At 40.6% G+C, this 8447-nt stretch overlaps 1 protein-coding gene across 1 annotated transcript in view; it reads left to right on the top strand.

Annotated features, from left to right (window-relative positions):
• The window catches only part of mctp1a (multiple C2 domains, transmembrane 1a), a gene marked incomplete in the record, with an annotated part of 144171 nt that overhangs the window by 134049 nt on the left and 1675 nt on the right, over positions 1-8447 (top strand).

Genomic DNA, 8447 nt, shown 5'->3' with positions numbered 1-8447 from the left:
CCCCCCACCCCGCTCTTTTCGGCCCCAGCACAGTTTTGTAGTTTACAGGGGCCTGCTGCAGCAGCAGGCACAGGGCAAGCCATCAACTTAAATGAGCACAAGCTGTCCCCTCCGGTGAAGTGCAGCCACCTTACACACCTGGAGCCTGTGGGTGTGTAACGGGTGAAGGGCCCCAAGCCCGGTAGGTACGAGGCCTTTACAAGGCTCCTAATGAGGGCCTGCTGGCTAGGAAAGGTGGGGGCAGATGCTCTGGTCTAGTGCCTGTGACTCTGGAGTGGTACCTACTGTTAGTGCTTCTGTAAGCGCTGTTGTTCCTGCAGGTGTTGGAGTGGTAATTGTTACAAGGTTTTGCTGAGATTTACATAGAAAGTTGATGAATATGGAAATAAAACTATGATAAAAAAAAAAAAAACAAGGAGGGTTTGAGACGAAGTGCAAGAAAGTAGATGAATTGTTTGATATACAGTTAGGTCCATATACTATATATTTGGACAGAGACAACATTTCTCTAATTTTGGTTCTAGACATTACCACAATGAATTTAAATCAAAACAATTCAGATGCAGTTCAAGTTCAAAGTTTCAGCTTTAATTCAGTGGGTTGAACAAAATGATTGCATAAAAATGTGAGGAACTAAAGCATCTTTTGAACACAATCCATTCATTTCAGAGGCTCAAAAGTAATTGGAAAGAATAAATAACTGTAAATAAAATGTTTTTTTCTAGTACTCGGCTGAAAAGCCTTTGTTGGCAATGACTGCCTGAAGTCTTGAACTCATGGACATCACCAGTCACCAGGCCTTCACTGCAGTAGTTTTCAGTTGCTGTTTGTTTGTGGGCCTTTCTGTCTGAAGTTTCGTCTTTAAAAAGTGAAATGCTCAGTTAGGTTGAGATGAGGTGACTGACTTGGCCATTCAAGAATTTTCCACTTCTTTGCTTTAATAAACTCCTGGGTTGCTCTGCCTTTATGTTTTGGGTCATTGTCCATCTTTAGTATGAAATGACAATCAATCAGTTTGGCTGCATTTGGCTGGATCTGAGCACACATTATGGCTCTGAATACCTCAGAATTCATTTGGCTGCTTCTGTCCTGTGTCACACCATCAATAAACACTAGTGACCCAGTGCCACTGGCAGCCATGCATGCCCAAGCCATCACACTGCTCTGCTGTGTTTTGCAGATGATGTGGTGCTTTGGATCATGCGCTATACCACGCCTTCACCATACTTTTCTCTTTCCATCCTTCTGGTAGAGGTTGATCTTGGTCTACTCTGTCCAAAGAATGTTCTTCCAGAACTGTGCTGCTTTTTTAGATGTTTTTTAGCAAAGTCCAGTCTAGCCTTTTTTATTCTTGATGCTTATGAGTGGCTTGCACCGTGCAGTGAATCCTCTCATGCAGTCTTCTCTTTATGGTAGATTTGAATATTGATACTTCTACCTCCTGGAGAGTGTTGTTCACTTGGTTGGCTGTTGTGAAAGGGGTTTCTCTTCACCATGGAGATTATTCTGCCATCATCCACTACTGTTGTTCTCAGTGGACACACAGGTCTTTTTGCATTGATGAGTTCACCAGTGCTTTCTTTCTTTCTCAAGATGTACCAAACTGTAGATTTTGCCACTCCTAATATTGTACCAATTTCTCAGATGGATTTTTCTGTTTTTGCAGCTTAAGGATGGCTTGTTTTACCTGCATGGAGAGCTCCTTTGACCGCATGTTTACTTCAAAACAAAACCTTCCAAATGCAAGCACCACACCTCAAATCAACTCCAGGCCTTTTATCTGCTTCAGTGAGAATGAGATAACGAAGGGATTGCCCACACCTGTCCATGAAATAGTCTTGGAGTCAATTGTCTAATTACTTTTTGTCCCTTTAAAAACAGGGTGGACAGATGTTAAGGAGCTGAAACTCCTAAACCCTTGATCCAATTTTAACGTGGATACCCTCAAATGAAAGCTGAATGTCTGGACTTTATGTCCATGTACATTATATAACTATAACTTGAATATGTTTCAGTAAACAGGTAAAAAGACAAAAATTGTGTCAGTGTCCAAATATATATGGACCTAACTGTATCTCAGTGAGGGTATGGCTTGTAGATAAAAAAAATAAAAAGAAAAAAAGAAACAGCAAAGTTCCAACACAGATGATAACTTTCTTGCTGAATGCAAAGGTTAGTTTTCCGAGAATACCCACTACTCTGTGGTCAGTGGCTAAAAACAGACCAGAACACTCTGCTCATTGGTGCACCCTTGCCTCTGCCTCTGGTGGTGGTTTCACCTCAACGCCTGCCCCTGCCTTACTGGGTCAAAGGCGTCAGTGTGTATTAAAGCCCCCGAGGCTTTCAGACGATGCGGAGAACTGCTGGGATCCAAATGGAGCATCCCCTCACAGGCATGTGTCTGTAGCACCCGCTGGCATCGGTGCGCAGGTCCACTATGCCTGACACAGAGAATGACTAATGAAGTGCTATTTCAAGGCCCCAGTGTGACCTCACACACATATATAATCACACCCACAAGTTTTCTCCCAGCAGTCGTGCATGTTAAGGTGGGGGGGGGAGGGGGGTGCAGTGTTCCGCATCATTTAGAGGTGCTTCGGTGTGACCAGACCTGATGAGGTTCTAATGAGTTTATTTACAAAGAGCAGCTACACGGAGCCACAGTCCATTATAACTGAAATAATTTCAAAGTGCCTCAAAAAAACAACCAAAAACTGGGGTTTAATCAAGGAGGTTCTATAGAACAGCTGGAGTGCGCAGAAACCACGTGACCATGTGATCGGCTGGTGAAGCTAATGGCTAACGCAAAGCTGTCAAGAGTCTGGATTTCCCATTACTGTACATGTTGACAACAGAGCAGACAAAAAAATGACTGATGATGTAGAAATCATAAAAAACTAGCATTAATCCAATTATTATTAATATTTTACTGTTTATATAATCTATCTAATGTTTTAAATAATGTCAGAAAAGCTGTTTGTGTTATGGATTTATTAACATTTATTTAAAGATAAAAAGGAAAATGTCTCATTTCACAACACAAGTCAGCAGATTTGATCTTATTGAGCTCAATGTGATCTGAGCAGAACATAATGTAACAGTTTAAAATAAAAATGATCTTATAAAGTCGATGTAATCACTGTTATTTATTAAACTGGTTAATTACCTTGTGGAGCATATATACAGAGTTTAGCACTGAAGTCATCATTTTTCAACTAGCTAAAGTCTAAGTTACAGGCTGACTTCAGGTCTGGATTAGATCATTGTTATTTATAAATTATATATTTTTCTGGTATAAATCGGCTGTTTTACATGATTGTTGAATGAAATTAACATAGTTATTAATTTATTGAAAAAACATGACATATAATATGTGAAAAAGATCCAGTTCAGCTTGCTGTTTATCTATTAGTCTCTATGGAGGCTGTGAGCTGTTGCCCTGTTAGGTCTCCGTTTCTGCTCCTCCATGCTGTCACAGACGCTACCAGTGGACGGTATGGGCGGGGCTCAGTCTAGTGATCTGTATTCAAGTCTATATGTTTAATTCTCATAGTGTTGTTTATGGCATGCAACCGCAGAAACGGGACTTCAGCAGCACTTGTTTTTAGTCAGATGCACAGTTAACAGAAGGTACTTTGATTTTGCAAAGGATGCCAGTCAAAACAACGAGCCCATAGCAACACTGCCAAACATCTTTTAAAAACTCAAACCTCAGTTGGGTATTGGAACCTGCAATTCTTTTTTTTTTAACCACCTAAACGATTTACTTGAACCATTCTATGAGCAGCTACTTTAAAGCCTGGCATGGTGTGTGAGGTTTGTGTGACAGATAACCATAACTCTCCCTCCATGGTTAATGGTTTCATGTATCTGTTTTTGATCTTTCACAGTGTTAGCCATCTTTATGGTCCTTATCAGAGAATCCTTAGTTTCTACCTAAACAAGGCCAAACTGATGCAAAGTATTCCCTACCTGGCGTTTGGGACGTGCCGCCGCACTAGCATGTTTTATGACACCATTAGGAATGTGAGCTGGGGAGAGCATAAGTAGGGCCAATGCAATTAGCATGCCAAGTGGCCCTTTATGATAGCTGTAAAGGAGCTGGATGAAATCCCCAATACAAAAATAAGCATGAATTCCAATTTAGGGCCTAATGAGCAGCAGGGAGTTGAGTTAATATTTTTAGGCAACATTTATGTTAGCGGTGAAACCTCCGTGGACGCGCAGGAAGCAGAGGCAGCGTAGTTAAGGCTTGAATCATTGCCAGATAGCATCAGTCACATCCAGCAGAAGTGTCTCTCCTCTTCGCTTTGCCAATTTTGAGACCGTTTTAAACATTTTACTCAAAAAGAGACAATTAGTCACTATTCAGTTTGTGTCTTGTCACTGCAGCTAATAGGCAAAACTTTCTCTCATTGTTGCAGTCCCCCTCCCCCGCTTTATGTCACCGTAGTATGGCGTCTCTTTCAACACAATAGATCCGAGTGCTGACTCCTCCAATCTGCAGATGTTTTGAAGCGTACACATTAGTGTTCCTCTGCAAACATTTAATAACCCTCATGCTCCATTAGGTGTCACATAAGATGAAAACTACTGAGATTTTTGCCCTCCTCGCAAAAAATAAATAAATAATAAAAAAAATAACAATGGTGAATAACAGTGTCATTAAAATGACACTTCTTTTACTTTTTTGAATTTGTTTATTTACTCACCTACCTGCCTTTTTTTCCTCCCTATCCTCACCGTCACCCACCTTGTCTGTCTGCCCACATTGGCATCATCAAAACACTGTCACAAGGCTCAGTGGGAGAGGGGAAAAAGAGAATGAAAGACAGTGAGCCAGGGAGAGAGGGAGCAGGTCCCGGGATGCTTTATGGGTAACACTGTTAAACGAAGCACGACGCGCAGTACACAGCACCCCTTCAGCAGAGCACACTTCAAAGCCTGTTTTGCACTTGTACTGTCAACATTTGGGGAGAGGAAAGGAGCGAGGGTGGAGGATCCTTTGAGCAGCGTTGGGTCTTAACACACCTCTTCTCCTGTCTGTTTCCCCCCTTTAAGCTCCCCACTTGTGTTCCTAAATTGGTTATATGCTTGCTGCATTACCTCACTTTATACTTTCACCCTATTACGTTACCTTTTCTTTCACTAACGCCCCACTTTCTCCTTGCCTCCCCTGCTTTCTCCTCTGTTTTTGACTTTAACTAGCTCTTGTTTGGGCGTCTGTGTGTGTGTCTCCCTGCACGAGTGCGCGCGTGTGTTTGCATGTGTGTTATTAGGTAAGGTGAACAGGGAGCCAAGGGTGTAGCATCAGGCAGGCCTGTCACCTGTAAGGTGGGATTGAACCTGTGACGCATATGAGCCCCATTTCTTCTGGCTGGCAGCTCTTCACAGAAAGAACTCTTGTTTGATTGAAATGTTTTTTTTTTTGTTCTCCCCTGCACCATTTCTTTTTGTTGATCCCTTCGCTACTCTACATGAGAAAAAAAGATCCTTACTTTCTACTGACAAGCAAACTTTTCTTTGTTTGTGTTCACTCACAAAGAGTTTTGTTTGGACAGGAATGTCACCGTGCAGAATTAAACTGCTGCCTAGCTTTTTTTCGCTGCTGTAGGCGTTTGGCCGTATAAATGGGACCGACAATATCAAGTGATCCGACACAATACCTGCCCTACTTTTGGATCTATACTGACTTTTTTAAAGCAAACAGAACATAGTGTGTGGGGCCAATCTTTATATGAAGACAGATTTTTTTCTTTTACTTTGCTTGAAGACACTTCAAATCAGCAAATAGATCATTACACTTCACGCAAATCTATTGCTATTTCTTTGCAAATGGGTAAAACAATTGATCAGTCATTCATTCAATTGCTCTTCCATAGATGCAACGTCATCGATCACAGCCAAAACTACATTAAAGTCTTACTATCTTGTAATATTATTTTCTTTGTTTTGTGGTTAAGTTGGCAGTACTAAAAAAACAAAACTCCCCAATCTCCCCTTTTCTCCTACCTTGAATACCTTATCCGTTTTCTAGTTTTGCTCCTTTGTCACTGCACTAAACAAGATATATTTTTTCCATCGGATACTGTGGACAGTAGAAAGGAGTATCCAAATTCAAATTAGTGTTTCCTAGTAAGGCACGAAGTGCAGCAAATACAAGCGTAACCACTCCTAATAAGTGCTTTAATAGGACATTGTTGACCACCATCGCGCGACAGCGGCACTGAAATACCCCAGAGAAACGTCGGTGTCTTTTGTTCATTTGTGGGTGCAAGAGTTTTTTTGTTTGTTTGTTTAAGCAGAGACACACACACACACACACAGAGACCTGCATTTTTTGCATCTAGGATTTGTGCCTTCCAGGCAGAGGACCGGAAGGCTTCATTGAAGCGACAGTACAAGTCAGTACAAGATGCTTGATAAAGGCTTGTTCCCAGCCAGTACTGAGGCGCTGCCGTTCCCGTCCACAGTAGACAGACTCACCATGAGACACAACAGAGAAACCATGTTGATGTCAGTTTGCTGTCTGCCTGAGGAATCAGAGCGAGTGTCAGTCAGTCAGACAAGCAGAGTAGCCTATAGTACCAGATATTTCTTAGACAGTACTGGCTCTTTGGTGCTGCGTGTCTTAAGTCTATTCTTTTTTTTTCCATTAGTATTCTGATTCAGTGGCTAGCGCTTGTCATTGTCTTGAATTTATCTGAGCCACCAACTGTATTTGTGTGTGCATGTGTGTACAATTGAAAGGGAATGGCTGCCAGTGACAGTCTTTGGTTGTTCAGCTGCCGTGGCGCTGTTGTATTTAAGTGTCCATCACTTTCAGTTAAGAACAGTTGGTTTCTTTTCCTTAGAACTGCTCACCATCCGTGTGCATCTGCAAAAATTCACATCAAGTGGTGGGGATCACTTCCTGTTGGGGAATGGGTGTAACTTGACAATACTGAATGGTATTTAAAAGAAAGCAGTGTGCTTCGAAAATGTTATTTTTAAAGCGTTACTGAAGCAGTAATTATTAACAAGAAGTCTATTGGTAGAACATGCCTTTTTTGATGATAGTAAGACTTCCTGCATTTTTTGCTGGTTAATCAACTCTTGCAGTGAATACACAACTAAAATGTCACTTGTCTAGATTAAGACACTTTGCAGAGAATAACCCCTGTAAGAATTCAGTTTCTTAAAATGTTGAACTGTTTTTCCATTTAGGTAGAGCCAGACAAACTGTTGCAATTGATTTAAAACCCTGGTCTCACCTCCTGCCGTCTACAGCTTCATTTTCAGTTTACTAATTTAACAACCACATCATGTTTCTGTCTAATTCTCAGCAGGAAAACAAATCAGTTTTCCCCCTAAAATGCCACAGTTTACTTCAGTGTAGGATAAATTACTACTACAGTGTTTGGAGACATGCAACCAGTCACTGAATTTAGGTAATATGAAGCAGCACAAGACTTCTCAATAAATGAAAAGCAGCTTTTAAAGCAGCATAAAGGTTGTGTTGGTGGAGTCCATTTTATTATTTAAGGCTGTTAAGTAGCATACACATACTGTCATTTTATGTGATTACTGTACTAGTCCATATTTTACATTAAAAATGGTAAAGTAACCGTTAAAAAGATTTCACCTTTTACATATTTTATCCTGCGTTCTTCTGTTGTGCCCACCTAAGTTGCCTCAAAGCTTCTTAATGTTGATGAAGAATGAACTGGCAATATTAGGCTTTCAAATGTTTTTCAATATGTTTTGCTTGATTTGTAGAATTTAATTATACAGCATACATGTTTAGAAAAAAGCCTGTGGCTGTTGAGTTTTTTTTTCAAAATGTGATTTTGTGTGTGCAAACATAGGCATTCATGTAGATAATCTTAGTGAGTACATTCACATTTTTGAGCTTGTGTGCAGGTTTGACCTTGGGCTGATTTCATTGTTTTTTTGTCTGACTTTTAAATAAACATTACTGCTTAATTTGTCACCCCCAGAGAAAAACTCAAAGCCTCATACTGTTATCACATTAATGTTTATGTTTGAGCAGGACTGTGTGTAGATGAATGAAAATCTTGTATAGAAAAAGTGTATCTCATCAGGCAGTTTGTCGGAAGCATCTGCTTGGAAAACAAGTTGTACAGAAACTGACCTCTTTCTAGTGTGTAACAGCAGCTCAGATGGCCTGACTTATAAGACACAGATGTAAAGGTGCATGTTATTGTCAAGTTTTAGTGTTTTGTACCAAAAATGAGCAATTCTACTTTTTTTCTGAGTACTGAAAGGGGTACGTTGCATTTTTTTTCCCTGCTGCCTGTCTGACTCTAGTTTTCCTGCCATCTTGGGATGCTAAGATGATTTTTGTCTCTCCAATCTTTCCCATGAGCCTTTGCCCTGGTATTTGTTTGTTTGTGTGATCCCTTCTCTTAGGCTCCTGTTACACATTTGTGTATATATATATATAT

The sequence above is a fragment of the Austrofundulus limnaeus genome, unplaced genomic scaffold (genome assembly GCF_001266775.1).
Source record: "Austrofundulus limnaeus strain Quisiro unplaced genomic scaffold, Austrofundulus_limnaeus-1.0 Scaffold92, whole genome shotgun sequence".
Taxonomy (NCBI): Eukaryota; Metazoa; Chordata; class Actinopteri; order Cyprinodontiformes; family Rivulidae; genus Austrofundulus; species Austrofundulus limnaeus.
This window is presented reverse-complemented; position numbering and strand designations above follow the sequence as displayed.